The sequence below is a fragment of the Phoenix dactylifera genome, chromosome 4, assembly GCF_051530095.1.
Source record: "Phoenix dactylifera cultivar Ajwa chromosome 4, Ajwa_hap1_PhDact_Kaust_v1.1, whole genome shotgun sequence".
Classification (NCBI taxonomy): Eukaryota; Viridiplantae; Streptophyta; class Magnoliopsida; order Arecales; family Arecaceae; genus Phoenix; species Phoenix dactylifera.
In genome coordinates, this window is record NC_143193.1 from 33,780,001 (window position 1) to 33,792,185 (window position 12,185).

Genomic DNA, 12,185 nt, shown 5'->3' on the forward strand with positions numbered 1-12,185 from the left:
CCGCCGGGGCCGTTCTGGCGTAAAATTCAACGCGCTGGTCCCGCTATGCTGCATGGCACCGCCAGTCTCCGAACTCAGTTTATTTTCGGAGGAAAAAAATTATCCGGAGTGGAAAAGCCAAAAGCCAAAAAATTAAAAATAAATATTATCAAAAAATAAAAAAGCGGGCAAAAAATTAAAGGGGTGCAACACGAGGACTTCCCAGAGGGTCACACATCCCAGTACTACTCTCGCCCAAGCATGCTTAACTGCGGAGTTCTGATGGAATCCGGTGCATTAGTGCTGGTATGATCGCACCCATGATATGCCCTTCGAAACTTCCTTTTATGACGAAGCAGCAGACCTCGACGGCCCGAGACATTCGCGCCGGCGGGGCCGTTCTGGCGTAGGATTCAACGCGCTGGTCCCGCTATGCTGCATGGCACCGCCAGTCCCCGGACTCAGTTTATTTTCGGAGAAAAAAATTATCCAAAGAGAAAAAGCCGAAAGCCGAAAAATTAAAAATAAATATTATCAAAAAATAAAAAAGCGGGCAAAAAATAAAAGGGGTGCAACACGAGGACTTCCCAGGGGTCACCCATCCTAGTACTACTCTCGCCCAAGCACGCTTAACTGCGGAGTTCTGATGGGATCCGGTGCATTAGTGCTGGTATGATCGCACCCATGACAAGCCCTTCGAAACTCCCTTTTATGACAAAGCAGCAGGTCTCGACGGCCCGAGACATTCGCACCGCCGGGGCCGTTCTGGCGTAGGATTCAACGCGCTGGTCCCGCTATGCTGCATGGCACCGCCAGTCTTCGGACTCAGTTTATTTTCGGAGAAAAAAAATTATCCGAAGCGGAAAAGCCAAAAGCCGAAAAATTAAAAATAAATATTATCAAAAAATAAAAAAAGGGGCAAAAAATAAAAGGGGTGCAACACGAGGACTTCCCAGGTGGTCACCCATCCTAGTGCTACTCTCGCCCAAGCACGCTTAACTGCGGAGTTCTGATGGGATCCGGTGCATTAGTGCTGGTATGATCGCACCCATGACAAGCCCTTCGAAACTCCCTTTTATGACAAAGCAGCCGGTCTCGACGGCCCGAGACATTCGCGCCGCCGGGGCCGTTCTGGCGTAGGATTCAACGCGCTGGTCCCGCTATGCTGCATGGCACCGCCAGTCTCCGGACTCAATTTATTTTTGTGGAAAAAAAATTATTCGAAGTGGAAAAGCCAAAAGCTGAAAAATTAAAAATAAATATTATCAAAAAATAAAAAAAGGGCAAAAAATAAAAGGGGTGCAACACGAGGACTTCCTGGGGGGTCACCCATCCTAGTACTACTCTCGCCCAAGCAAGCTTAACTGCGGAGTTCTGATGGGATCCGGCGCATTAGTGCTGGTATGATCGCACCCATGACAAGCCCTTCGAAACTCCTTTTTATGACAAAGCAGCCGGTCTCGACGGCCCGAGACATTCGCGCCGCCGGGGCCGTTCTGGCGTAAAATTCAACGCGCCGGTCCCGCTATGCTGCATGGCACCGCCAGTCTCCGAACTCAGTTTATTTTCGGAGGAAAAAAATTATCCGGAGTGGAAAAGCCAAAAGCCGAAAAATTAAAAATAAATATTATCAAAAAATAAAAAAGCGGGCAAAAAATTAAAGGGGTGCAACACGAGGACTTCCCAGAGGGTCACACATCCCAGTACTACTCTCGCCCAAGCATGCTTAACTGCGGAGTTCTGATGGAATCCGGTGCATTAGTGCTGGTATGATCGCACCCATGATATGCCCTTCGAAACTTCCTTTTATGACGAAGCAGCAGACCTCGACGGCCCGAGACATTCGCGCCGGCGGGGCCGTTCTGGCGTAGGATTCAACGCGCTGGTCCCGCTATGCAGCATGGCACCGCCAGTCCCCGGACTCAGTTTATTTTCGGAGAAAAAAATTATCCAAAGAGAAAAAGCCGAAAGCCGAAAAATTAAAAATAAATATTATCAAAAAATAAAAAAGCGGGCAAAAAATAAAAGGGGTGCAACACGAGGACTTCCCAGGGGTCACCCATCCTAGTACTACTCTCGCCCAAGCACGCTTAACTGCGGAGTTCTGATGGGATCCGGTGCATTAGTGCTGGTATGATCGCACCCATGACAAGCCCTTCGAAACTCCCTTTTATGACAAAGCAGCAGGTCTCGACGGCCCGAGACATTCGCACCGCCGGGGCCGTTCTGGCGTAGGATTCAACGCGCTGGTCCCGCTATGCTGCATGGCACCGCCATTCTTCGGACTCAGTTTATTTTCGGAGAAAAAAAATTATCCGAAGCGGAAAAGCCAAAAGCCGAAAAATTAAAAATAAATATTATCAAAAAATAAAAAAAGGGGCAAAAAATAAAAGGGGTGCAACACGAGGACTTCCCAGGTGGTCACCCATCCTAGTGCTACTCTCGCCCAAGCACGCTTAACTGCGGAGTTCTGATGGGATCCGGTACATTAGTGCTGGTATGATCGCACCCATGACAAGCCCTTCGAAACTCCCTTTTATGACAAAGCAGCCGGTCTCGACGGCCCGAGACATTCGCGCCGCCGGGGCCGTTCTGGCGTAGGATTCAACGCGCTGGTCCCGCTATGCTGCATGGCACCGCCAGTCTCCGGACTCAGTTTATTTTCGTGGAAAAAAAATTATCCGAAATGGAAAAGCCAAAAGCTGAAAAATTAAAAATAAATATTATCAAAAAATAAAAAAAGGGCAAAAAATAAAAGGGGTGCAACACGAGGACTTCCTGGGGGGTCACCCATCCTAGTACTACTCTCGCCCAAGCACGCTTAACTGCGGAGTTCTGATGGGATCCGGCGCATTAGTGCTGGTATGATCGCACCCATGACAAGCCCTTCGAAACTCCTTTTTATGACAAAGCAGCCGGTCTCGACGGCCCGAGACATTCGCGCCGCCGGGGCCGTTCTGGCGTAAAATTCAACGCGCTGGTCCCGCTATGCTGCATGGCACCGCCAGTCTCCGAACTCAGTTTATTTTCGGAGGAAAAAAATTATCCGGAGTGGAAAAGCCAAAAGCCGAAAAATTAAAAATAAATATTATCAAAAAATAAAAAAGCGGGCAAAAAATTAAAGGGGTGCAACACGAGGACTTCCCAGAGGGTCACCCATCCTAGTACTACTCTCGCCCAAGCATGCTTAACTGCGGAGTTCTGATGGAATCCGATGCATTAGTGCTGGTATGATCGCACCCATGACATGCCCTTCGAAACTTCCTTTTATGACAAAGCAGCAGACCTCGACGGCCCGAGACATTCGCGCCGGCGGGGCCGTTCTGGCGTAGGATTCAACGCGCTGGTCCCGCTATGCTGCATGGCACCGCCAGTCTCCGGACTCAGTTTATTTTCGGGGGAAAAAATTATCCGAAGAGGAAAAGCCGAAAGCCGAAAAATTAAAAATAAATATTATCAAAAAATAAAAAAGCGGGCAAAAAATAAAAGGGGTGCAACACGAGGACTTCCCAGGGGGTCACCCATCCTAGTACTACTCTCGCCCAAGCACGCTTAACTGCGGAGTTCTGATGGGATCCAGTGCATTAGTGCTGGTATGATCGCACCCATGACAAGCCCTTCGAAACTCCCTTTTATGACAAAGCAGCAGGTCTCGACGGCCCGAGACATTCGCACCGCCGGGGCCGTTCTGGCGTAGGATTCAACGCGCTGGTCCCGCTATGCTGTATGGCACCGCCAGTCTCCGGACTCAGTTTATTTTCGGAGGAAAAAAATTATCCGAAGTGGAAAAGCCAAAAGCCGAAAAATTAAAAATAAATATTATCAAAAAATAAAAAAACGGGCAAAAAATAAAAGGGGTGCAACACGAGGACTTCCCAGGTGGTCACCCATCCTAGTGCTTCTCTCGCCCAAGCACGCTTAACTGCGGAGTTCTGATGGGATCCGGTGCATTAGTGCTGGTATGATCGCACCCATGACAAGCCCTTCGAAACTCCCTTTTATGACAAAGCAGCCGGTCTCGACGGCCCGAGACATTCGCGCCGCCGGGGCCGTTCTGGCGTAGGATTCAACGCGCTGGTCCCGCTATGCTGCATGGCTCCGCCAGTCTCCGGACTCAGTTTATTTTCGTGGAAAAAAAATTATCCGAAATGGAAAAGCCAAAAGCTGAAAAATTAAAAATAAATATTATCAAAAAATAAAAAAAGGGCAAAAAATAAAAGGGGTGCAACACAAGGACTTCCTGGGGGGTCACCCATCCTATTACTACTCTCGCCCAAGCACGCTTAACTGCGGAGTTCTGATGGGATCCGGCGCATTAGTGCTGGTATGATCGCAACCATGACAAGCCCTTCGAAACTCCTTTTTATGACAAAGCAGCCGGTCTCGACGGCCCGAGACATTCGCGCCGCCGGGGCCGTTCTGGCGTAAAATTCAACGCGCTGGTCCCGCTATGCAGCATGGCACAGCCAGTCTCCGAACTCAGTTTATTTTCGGAGGAGAAAAATTATCTGGAGTGGAAAAGCAAAAAGCCGAAAAATTAAAAATAAATATTATCAAAAAATAAAAAAGCGGGCAAAAAATTAAAGGGGTGCAACACGAGGACTTCCGAGAGGGTCACCCATCCTAGTACTACTCTCGCCCAAGCATGCTTAACTGCGGAGTTCTGATGGAATCCGGTGCATTAGTGCTGGTATGATCGCACCCATGATATGCCCTTCGAAACTTCCTTTTATGACAAAGCAGCAGACCTCGACGGCCCGAGACATTCGCGCCGGCGGAGCCGTTCTGGCGTAGGATTCAACGCGCTGGTCCCGCTATGCTGCATGGCATCGCCAGTCTCCGGACTCAGTTTATTTTCGGGGGAAAAAATTATCCGAAGAGGAAAAGCCAAAAGCCGAAAAATTAAAAATAAATTTTATCAAAAAATAAAAAAGCGGGCAAAAAATAAAAGGGGTGCAACACGAGGACTTCCCAGGGGGTCACCCATCCTAGTACTACTCTCGCCCAAGCAAGCTTAACTGCGGAGTTCTGATGGGATCCGGTGCATTAGTGCTGGTATGATCGCACCCATGACAAGCCCTTTCGAAACTCCCTTTTATGACAAAGCAGCAGGTCTCGACGGCCCGAGACATTCGCACCGCCGGGGCCGTTCTGGCGTAGGATTCAATGCGCTGGTCCCGCTATGCTGCATGGCACCGCCAGTCTCCGGACTCAGTTTATTTTCGGAGGAAAAAAATTATCCGAAGCGGAAAAGCCAAAAGCCGAAAAATTAAAAATAAATATTATCAAAAAATAAAAAAAGGGCAAAAAATAAAAGGGGTGCAACACGAGGACTTCCTGGGGGGTCACCCATCCTAGTACTACTCTCGCCCAAGCACGCTTAACTGCGGAGTTCTGATGGGATCCGGCGCATTAGTGCTGGTATGATCGCACCCATGACAAGCCCTTCGAAACTCCTTTTTATGACAAAGCAGCCGGTCTCGACGGCCCGAGACATTCGCGCCGCCGGGGCCGTTCTGGCGTAAAATTCAACGCGCTGGTCCCGCTATGGTGCATGGCACCGCCAGTCTCCGAACTCAGTTTATTTTCGGAGGAAAAAAATTATCCGGAGTGGAAAAGCCAAAAGCCGAAAAATTAAAAATAAATATTATCAAAAAATAAAAAAGCGGGCAAAAAATTAAAGGGGTGCAACACGAGGACTTCCCAGAGGGTCACCCATCCTAGTACTACTCTCGCCCAAGCATGCTTAACTGCGGAGTTCTGATGGAATCCGGTGCATTAGTGCTGGTATGATCGCACCCATGACATGCCCTTCGAAACTTCCTTTTATGACAAAGCAGCAGACCTCGACGGCCCGAGACATTCGCGCCGGCGGGGCCGTTCTGGCGTAGGATTCAACGCGCTGGTCCCGCTATGCTGCATGGCACCGCCAGTCTCCGGACTCAGTTTATTTTCGGGGGAAAAAATTATCCGAAGAGGAAAAGCCGAAAGCCGAAAAATTAAAAATAAATATTATCAAAAAATAAAAAAGCGGGCAAAAAATAAAAGGGGTGCAACACGAGGACTTCCCAGGGGGTCACCCATCCTAGTACTACTCTCGCCCAAGCACGCTTAACTGCGGAGTTCTGATGGGATCCGGTGCATTAGTGCTGGTATGATCGCACCCATGACAAGCCCTTCGAAACTCCCTTTTATGACAAAGCAGCAGGTCTCGACGGCCCGAGACATTCGCACCGCCGGGGCCGTTCTGGCGTAGGATTCAACGCGCTGGTCCAGCTATGCTGTATGGCACCGCCAGTCTCCGGACTCAGTTTATTTTCGGAGGAAAAAAATTATCCGAAGTGGAAAAGCCAAAAGCCGAAAAATTAAAAATAAATATTATCAAAAAATAAAAAAACGGGCAAAAAATAAAAGGGGTGCAACACGAGGACTTCCCAGGTGGTCACCCATCCTAGTGCTTCTCTCGCCCAAGCACGCTTAACTGCGGAGTTCTGATGGGATCCGGTGCATTAGTGCTGGTATGATCGCACCCATGACAAGCCCTTCGAAACTCCCTTTTATGACAAAGCAGCCGGTCTCGACGGCCCGAGACATTCGCGCCGCCGGGGCCGTTCTGGCGTAGGATTCAACGCGCTGGTCCCGCTATGCTGCATGGCTCCGCCAGTCTCCGGACTCAGTTTATTTTCGTGGAAAAAAAATTATCCGAAATGGAAAAGCCAAAAGCTGAAAAATTAAAAATAAATATTATCAAAAAATAAAAAAAGGGCAAAAAATAAAAGGGGTGCAACACGAGGACTTCCTGGGGGGTCACCCATCCTATTACTACTCTCGCCCAAGCACGCTTAACTGCGGAGTTCTGATGGGATCCGGCGCATTAGTGCTGGTATGATCGCAACCATGACAAGCCCTTCGAAACTCCTTTTTATGACAAAGCAGCCGGTCTCGACGGCCCGAGACATTCGCGCCGCCGGGGCCGTTCTGGCGTAAAATTCAACGCGCTGGTCCCGCTATGCTGCATGGCACAGCCAGTCTCCGAACTCAGTTTATTTTCGGAGGAGAAAAATTATCTGGAGTGGAAAAGCAAAAAGCCGAAAAATTAAAAATAAATATTATCAAAAAATAAAAAAGCGGGCAAAAAATTAAAGGGGTGCAACACGAGGACTTCCGAGAGGGTCACCCATCCTAGTACTACTCTCGCCCAAGCATGCTTAACTGCGGAGTTCTGATGGAATCCGGTGCATTAGTGCTGGTATGATCGCACCCATGATATGCCCTTCGAAACTTCCTTTTATGACAAAGCAGCAGACCTCGACGGCCCGAGACATTCGCGCCGGCGGAGCCGTTCTGGCGTAGGATTCAACGCGCTGGTCCCGCTATGCTGCATGGCATCGCCAGTCTCCGGACTCAGTTTATTTTCGGGGGAAAAAATTATCCGAAGAGGAAAAGCCAAAAGCCGAAAAATTAAAAATAAATTTTATCAAAAAATAAAAAAGCGGGCAAAAAATAAAAGGGGTGCAACACGAGGACTTCCCAGGGGGTCACCCATCCTAGTACTACTCTCGCCCAAGCAAGCTTAACTGCGGAGTTCTGATGGGATCCGGTGCATTAGTGCTGGTATGATCGCACCCATGACAAGCCCTTTCGAAACTCCCTTTTATGACAAAGCAGCAGGTCTCGACGGCCCGAGACATTCGCACCGCCGGGGCCGTTCTGGCGTAGGATTCAATGCGCTGGTCCCGCTATGCTGCATGGCACCGCCAGTCTCCGGACTCAGTTTATTTTCGGAGGAAAAAAATTATCCGAAGCGGAAAAGCCAAAAGCCGAAAAATTAAAAATAAATATTATCAAAAAATAAAAAAAGGGCAAAAAATAAAAGGGGTGCAACACGAGGACTTCCTGGGGGGTCACCCATCCTAGTACTACTCTCGCCCAAGCACGCTTAACTGCGGAGTTCTGATGGGATCCGGCGCATTAGTGCTGGTATGATCGCACCCATGACAAGCCCTTCGAAACTCCTTTTTATGACAAAGCAGCCGGTCTCGACGGCCCGAGACATTCGCGCCGCCGGGGCCGTTCTGGCGTAAAATTCAACGCGCTGGTCCCGCTATGGTGCATGGCACCGCCAGTCTCCGAACTCAGTTTATTTTCGGAGGAAAAAAATTATCCGGAGTGGAAAAGCCAAAAGCCGAAAAATTAAAAATAAATATTATCAAAAAATAAAAAAGCGGGCAAAAAATTAAAGGGGTGCAACACGAGGACTTCCCAGAGGGTCACCCATCCTAGTACTACTCTCGCCCAAGCATGCTTAACTGCGGAGTTCTGATGGAATCCGGTGCATTAGTGCTGGTATGATCGCACCCATGACATGCCCTTCGAAACTTCCTTTTATGACAAAGCAGCAGACCTCGACGGCCCGAGACATTCGCGCCGGCGGGGCCGTTCTGGCGTAGGATTCAACGCGCTGGTCCCGCTATGCTGCATGGCACCGCCAGTCTCCGGACTCAGTTTATTTTCGGGGGAAAAAATTATCCGAAGAGGAAAAGCCGAAAGCCGAAAAATTAAAAATAAATATTATCAAAAAATAAAAAAGCGGGCAAAAAATAAAAGGGGTGCAACACGAGGACTTCCCAGGGGGTCACCCATCCTAGTACTACTCTCGCCCAAGCACGCTTAACTGCGGAGTTCTGATGGGATCCGGTGCATTAGTGCTGGTATGATCGCACCCATGACAAGCCCTTCGAAACTCCCTTTTATGACAAAGCAGCAGGTCTCGACGGCCCGAGACATTCGCACCGCCGGGGCCGTTCTGGCGTAGGATTCAACGCGCTGGTCCCGCTATGCTGTATGGCACCGCCAGTCTCCGGACTCAGTTTATTTTCGGAGGAAAAAAATTATCCGAAGTGGAAAAGCCAAAAGCCGAAAAATTAAAAATAAATATTATCAAAAAATAAAAAAACGGGCAAAAAATAAAAGGGGTGCAACACGAGGACTTCCCAGGTGGTCACCCATCCTAGTGCTTCTCTCGCCCAAGCACGCTTAACTGCGGAGTTCTGATGGGATCCGGTGCATTAGTGCTGGTATGATCGCACCCATGACAAGCCCTTCGAAACTCCCTTTTATGACAAAGCAGCCGGTCTCGACGGCCCGAGACATTCGCGCCGCCGGGGCCGTTCTGGCGTAGGATTCAACGCGCTGGTCCCGCTATGCTGCATGGCTCCGCCTGTCTCCGGACTCAGTTTATTTTCGTGGAAAAAAAATTATCCGAAATGGAAAAGCCAAAAGCTGAAAAATTAAAAATAAATATTATCAAAAAATAAAAAAAGGGCAAAAAATAAAAGGGGTGCAACACGAGGACTTCCTGGGGGGTCACCCATCCTATTACTACTCTCGCCCAAGCACGCTTAACTGCGGAGTTCTGATGGGATCCGGCGCATTAGTGCTGGTATGATCGCAACCATGACAAGCCCTTCGAAACTCCTTTTTATGACAAAGCAGCCGGTCTCGACGGCCCGAGACATTCGCGCCGCCGGGGCCGTTCTGGCGTAAAATTCAACGCGCTGGTCCCGCTATGCTGCATGGCACAGCCAGTCTCCGAACTCAGTTTATTTTCGGAGGAGAAAAATTATCTGGAGTGGAAAAGCAAAAAGCCGAAAAATTAAAAATAAATATTATCAAAAAATAAAAAAGCGGGCGAAAAATTAAAGGGGTGCAACACGAGGACTTCCGAGAGGGTCACCCATCCTAGTACTACTCTCGCCCAAGCATGCTTAACTGCGGAGTTCTGATGGAATCCGGTGCATTAGTGCTGGTATGATCGCACCCATGATATGCCCTTCGAAACTTCCTTTTATGACAAAGCAGCAGACCTCGACGGCCCGAGACATTCGCGCCGGCGGAGCCGTTCTGGCGTAGGATTCAACGCGCTGGTCCCGCTATGCTGCATGGCATCGCCAGTCTCCGGACTCAGTTTATTTTCGGGGGAAAAAATTATCCGAAGAGGAAAAGCCAAAAGCCGAAAAATTAAAAATAAATTTTATCAAAAAATAAAAAAGCGGGCAAAAAATAAAAGGGGTGCAACACGAGGACTTCCCAGGGGGTCACCCATCCTAGTACTACTCTCGCCCAAGCAAGCTTAACTGCGGAGTTCTGATGGGATCCGGTGCATTAGTGCTGGTATGATCGCACCCATGACAAGCCCTTTCGAAACTCCCTTTTATGACAAAGCAGCAGGTCTCGACGGCCCGAGACATTCGCACCGTCGGGGCCGTTCTGGCGTAGGATTCAATGCGCTGGTCCCGCTATGCTGCATGGCACCGCCAGTCTCCGGACTCAGTTTATTTTCGGAGGAAAAAAATTATCCGAAGCGGAAAAGCCAAAAGCCAAAAAATTAAAAATAAATATTATCAAAAAATAAAAAAACGGGCAAAAAATAAAAGGGGTGCAACACGAGGACTTCCCAGGTGGTCACCCATCCGAGTGCTACTCTCGCCCAAGCACGCTTAACTGCGGAGTTCTGATGGGATCCGGTGCATTAGTGCTGGTATGATCGCACCCATGACAAGCCCTTCGAAACTCCCTTTTATGACAAAGCAGCCGGTCTCGACGGCCCGAGAAATTCGCGTCGCCGGGGCCGTTCTGGCGTAGGATTCAACGCGCTGGTCCCGCTATGCTGCATGGCACCGCCAGTCTCCGGACTCAGTTTATTTTCGTGGAAAAAAAATTATCCGAAATGGAAAAGCCAAAAGCTGAAAAATTAAAAATAAATATTATCAAAAAATAAAAAAAGGGCAAAAAATAAAAAGGGTGCAACACGAGGACTTCCTGGGGGGTCACCCATCCTAGTACTACTCTCGCCCAAGCACACTTAACTGCGGAGTTCTGATGGGATCCGGCGCATTAGTGCTGGTATGATCGCACCCATGACAAGCCCTTCGAAACTCCTTTTTATGACAAAGCAGCTGGTCTCGACGGCCCGAGACATTCACGCCGCCGGGGCCGTTCTGGCGTAAAATTCAACGCGCTGGTCCCGCTATGCTGCATGGCACCGCCAGTCTCCGAACTCAGTTTATTTTCGGAGGAAAAAAATTATCCGGAGTGGAAAAGCCAAAAGCCAAAAAATTAAAAATAAATATTATCAAAAAATAAAAAAGCGGGCAAAAAATTAAAGGGGTGCAACACGAGGACTTCCCAGAGGGTCACCCATCCTAGTACTACTCTCGCCCAAGCATGCTTAACTGCGGAGTTCTGATGGAATCCGGTGCATTAGTGCTGGTATGATCGCACCCATGATATGCCCTTCGAAACTTCCTTTTATGACAAAGCAGCAGACCTCGACGGCCCGAGACATTCGCGCCGGCGGGGCCGTTCTGGCGTAGGATTCAACGCGCTGGTCCCGCTATGCTGCATGGCACCGCCAGTCTCCGGACTCAGTTTATTTTCGGGGGAAAAAATTATCCGAAGAGGAAAAGCCGAAGCCGAAAAATTAAAAATAAATATTATCAAAAAATAAAAAAACGAGCAAAAAATAAATGGGGTGCAACACGAGGACTTCCCAGGGGGTCACCCATCCTAGTACTACTCTCGGCCAAGCACGCTTAACTGCGGAGTTTTGATGGGATCCGGTGCATTAGTGCTGGTATGATCGCACCAATGACAAGCCCTTCGAAACTCCCTTTTATGACAAAGCAGCCGGTCTCGACGGCCCGAGACATTCGCGCCGCCGGGGCCGTTCTGGCGTAGGATTCAACGCGCTGGTCCCGCTATGCGGCATGGCACCGCCAGTCTCCGGACTCAGTTTATTTTCGTGGAAAAAAAATTATCCGAAGTGGAAAAGCCAAAAGCCGAAAAATTAAAAATAAATATTATCAAAAAATAAAAAAAGGGCAAAAAATAAAAGGGGTGCAACACGAGGACTTCCTGGGGGGTCACCCATCCTAGTACTACTCTCGCCCAAGCACGCTTAACTGCGGAGTTCTGATGGGATCCGGCGCATTAGTGCTGGTATGATCGCACCCATGACAAGCTCTTCGAAACTCCTTTTTATGACAAAGCAGCCGGTCTCGATGGCCCGAGACATTCGCGCCGCCGGGCCGTTCTGGCGTAAAATTCAACGCGCCGGTCCCGCTATGCTGCATGGCACCGCCAGTCTCCGAACTCAGTTTATTTTCGGAGGAAAAAAATTATCCGGAGTGGAAAAGCTAAAAGCC

The 12,185-nt window shown here is 49.0% G+C and overlaps 27 non-coding genes and 6 pseudogenes across 27 annotated transcripts; all 33 read right to left on the reverse strand.

The window, feature by feature from the left end:
* Positions 1–180: 180 nt before the first annotated feature.
* On the reverse strand, positions 181–299 carry LOC149754052 (5S ribosomal RNA; annotated as a pseudogene).
* Positions 300–545: 246 nt separating this feature from the next.
* Positions 546–663, reverse strand: LOC149754053 (5S ribosomal RNA). Its single transcript, XR_016403636.1, has one exon. It is a non-coding gene; the product is annotated as a 5S ribosomal RNA (ribosomal RNA).
* Positions 664–910: 247 nt separating this feature from the next.
* On the reverse strand, positions 911–1,029 carry LOC149754054 (5S ribosomal RNA). The gene has a single exon (XR_016404062.1). It is a non-coding gene; the product is annotated as a 5S ribosomal RNA (ribosomal RNA).
* Positions 1,030–1,275: 246 nt separating this feature from the next.
* LOC149754055 (5S ribosomal RNA) lies at positions 1,276–1,394 on the reverse strand. Its single transcript, XR_016407960.1, has one exon. It is a non-coding gene; the product is annotated as a 5S ribosomal RNA (ribosomal RNA).
* A 247-nt stretch (positions 1,395–1,641) lies between these two features.
* On the reverse strand, positions 1,642–1,760 carry LOC149754056 (5S ribosomal RNA; annotated as a pseudogene).
* Positions 1,761–2,006: 246 nt separating this feature from the next.
* On the reverse strand, positions 2,007–2,124 carry LOC149754057 (5S ribosomal RNA). Its single transcript, XR_016403638.1, has one exon. It is a non-coding gene; the product is annotated as a 5S ribosomal RNA (ribosomal RNA).
* A 247-nt stretch (positions 2,125–2,371) lies between these two features.
* LOC149754058 (5S ribosomal RNA) lies at positions 2,372–2,490 on the reverse strand. The gene has a single exon (XR_016405823.1). It is a non-coding gene; the product is annotated as a 5S ribosomal RNA (ribosomal RNA).
* Positions 2,491–2,736: 246 nt separating this feature from the next.
* Positions 2,737–2,855, reverse strand: LOC149754059 (5S ribosomal RNA). The gene has a single exon (XR_016405262.1). It is a non-coding gene; the product is annotated as a 5S ribosomal RNA (ribosomal RNA).
* A 247-nt stretch (positions 2,856–3,102) lies between these two features.
* On the reverse strand, positions 3,103–3,221 carry LOC149754060 (5S ribosomal RNA). The gene has a single exon (XR_016408106.1). It is a non-coding gene; the product is annotated as a 5S ribosomal RNA (ribosomal RNA).
* Positions 3,222–3,467: 246 nt separating this feature from the next.
* Positions 3,468–3,586, reverse strand: LOC149754061 (5S ribosomal RNA). The gene has a single exon (XR_016401768.1). It is a non-coding gene; the product is annotated as a 5S ribosomal RNA (ribosomal RNA).
* Positions 3,587–3,833: 247 nt separating this feature from the next.
* Positions 3,834–3,952, reverse strand: LOC149754062 (5S ribosomal RNA). Its single transcript, XR_016404798.1, has one exon. It is a non-coding gene; the product is annotated as a 5S ribosomal RNA (ribosomal RNA).
* Positions 3,953–4,198: 246 nt separating this feature from the next.
* LOC149754063 (5S ribosomal RNA) lies at positions 4,199–4,317 on the reverse strand (annotated as a pseudogene).
* A 247-nt stretch (positions 4,318–4,564) lies between these two features.
* On the reverse strand, positions 4,565–4,683 carry LOC149754064 (5S ribosomal RNA). The gene has a single exon (XR_016408250.1). It is a non-coding gene; the product is annotated as a 5S ribosomal RNA (ribosomal RNA).
* A 246-nt stretch (positions 4,684–4,929) lies between these two features.
* Positions 4,930–5,048, reverse strand: LOC149754065 (5S ribosomal RNA). The gene has a single exon (XR_016403214.1). It is a non-coding gene; the product is annotated as a 5S ribosomal RNA (ribosomal RNA).
* A 247-nt stretch (positions 5,049–5,295) lies between these two features.
* LOC149754066 (5S ribosomal RNA) lies at positions 5,296–5,414 on the reverse strand. The gene has a single exon (XR_016405263.1). It is a non-coding gene; the product is annotated as a 5S ribosomal RNA (ribosomal RNA).
* Positions 5,415–5,661: 247 nt separating this feature from the next.
* On the reverse strand, positions 5,662–5,780 carry LOC149754067 (5S ribosomal RNA). Its single transcript, XR_016406080.1, has one exon. It is a non-coding gene; the product is annotated as a 5S ribosomal RNA (ribosomal RNA).
* Positions 5,781–6,026: 246 nt separating this feature from the next.
* On the reverse strand, positions 6,027–6,145 carry LOC149754068 (5S ribosomal RNA). The gene has a single exon (XR_016410856.1). It is a non-coding gene; the product is annotated as a 5S ribosomal RNA (ribosomal RNA).
* Positions 6,146–6,392: 247 nt separating this feature from the next.
* LOC149754069 (5S ribosomal RNA) lies at positions 6,393–6,511 on the reverse strand. The gene has a single exon (XR_016404799.1). It is a non-coding gene; the product is annotated as a 5S ribosomal RNA (ribosomal RNA).
* Positions 6,512–6,757: 246 nt separating this feature from the next.
* LOC149754070 (5S ribosomal RNA) lies at positions 6,758–6,876 on the reverse strand (annotated as a pseudogene).
* A 247-nt stretch (positions 6,877–7,123) lies between these two features.
* LOC149754071 (5S ribosomal RNA) lies at positions 7,124–7,242 on the reverse strand. The gene has a single exon (XR_016408252.1). It is a non-coding gene; the product is annotated as a 5S ribosomal RNA (ribosomal RNA).
* A 246-nt stretch (positions 7,243–7,488) lies between these two features.
* On the reverse strand, positions 7,489–7,607 carry LOC149754072 (5S ribosomal RNA). Its single transcript, XR_016403216.1, has one exon. It is a non-coding gene; the product is annotated as a 5S ribosomal RNA (ribosomal RNA).
* Positions 7,608–7,854: 247 nt separating this feature from the next.
* On the reverse strand, positions 7,855–7,973 carry LOC149754073 (5S ribosomal RNA). The gene has a single exon (XR_016405264.1). It is a non-coding gene; the product is annotated as a 5S ribosomal RNA (ribosomal RNA).
* A 247-nt stretch (positions 7,974–8,220) lies between these two features.
* On the reverse strand, positions 8,221–8,339 carry LOC149754074 (5S ribosomal RNA). The gene has a single exon (XR_016406081.1). It is a non-coding gene; the product is annotated as a 5S ribosomal RNA (ribosomal RNA).
* A 246-nt stretch (positions 8,340–8,585) lies between these two features.
* LOC149754075 (5S ribosomal RNA) lies at positions 8,586–8,704 on the reverse strand. The gene has a single exon (XR_016410867.1). It is a non-coding gene; the product is annotated as a 5S ribosomal RNA (ribosomal RNA).
* A 247-nt stretch (positions 8,705–8,951) lies between these two features.
* On the reverse strand, positions 8,952–9,070 carry LOC149754076 (5S ribosomal RNA). Its single transcript, XR_016404800.1, has one exon. It is a non-coding gene; the product is annotated as a 5S ribosomal RNA (ribosomal RNA).
* A 246-nt stretch (positions 9,071–9,316) lies between these two features.
* Positions 9,317–9,435, reverse strand: LOC149754077 (5S ribosomal RNA; annotated as a pseudogene).
* Positions 9,436–9,682: 247 nt separating this feature from the next.
* LOC149754078 (5S ribosomal RNA) lies at positions 9,683–9,801 on the reverse strand. Its single transcript, XR_016408253.1, has one exon. It is a non-coding gene; the product is annotated as a 5S ribosomal RNA (ribosomal RNA).
* A 246-nt stretch (positions 9,802–10,047) lies between these two features.
* On the reverse strand, positions 10,048–10,166 carry LOC149754079 (5S ribosomal RNA). The gene has a single exon (XR_016403217.1). It is a non-coding gene; the product is annotated as a 5S ribosomal RNA (ribosomal RNA).
* Positions 10,167–10,414: 248 nt separating this feature from the next.
* Positions 10,415–10,533, reverse strand: LOC149754080 (5S ribosomal RNA). Its single transcript, XR_016405064.1, has one exon. It is a non-coding gene; the product is annotated as a 5S ribosomal RNA (ribosomal RNA).
* A 246-nt stretch (positions 10,534–10,779) lies between these two features.
* LOC149754081 (5S ribosomal RNA) lies at positions 10,780–10,898 on the reverse strand. The gene has a single exon (XR_016406736.1). It is a non-coding gene; the product is annotated as a 5S ribosomal RNA (ribosomal RNA).
* Positions 10,899–11,145: 247 nt separating this feature from the next.
* On the reverse strand, positions 11,146–11,264 carry LOC149754082 (5S ribosomal RNA). Its single transcript, XR_016406082.1, has one exon. It is a non-coding gene; the product is annotated as a 5S ribosomal RNA (ribosomal RNA).
* A 245-nt stretch (positions 11,265–11,509) lies between these two features.
* Positions 11,510–11,628, reverse strand: LOC149754083 (5S ribosomal RNA; annotated as a pseudogene).
* Positions 11,629–11,874: 246 nt separating this feature from the next.
* Positions 11,875–11,993, reverse strand: LOC149754084 (5S ribosomal RNA). The gene has a single exon (XR_016405265.1). It is a non-coding gene; the product is annotated as a 5S ribosomal RNA (ribosomal RNA).
* Positions 11,994–12,185: the final 192 nt, after the last annotated feature.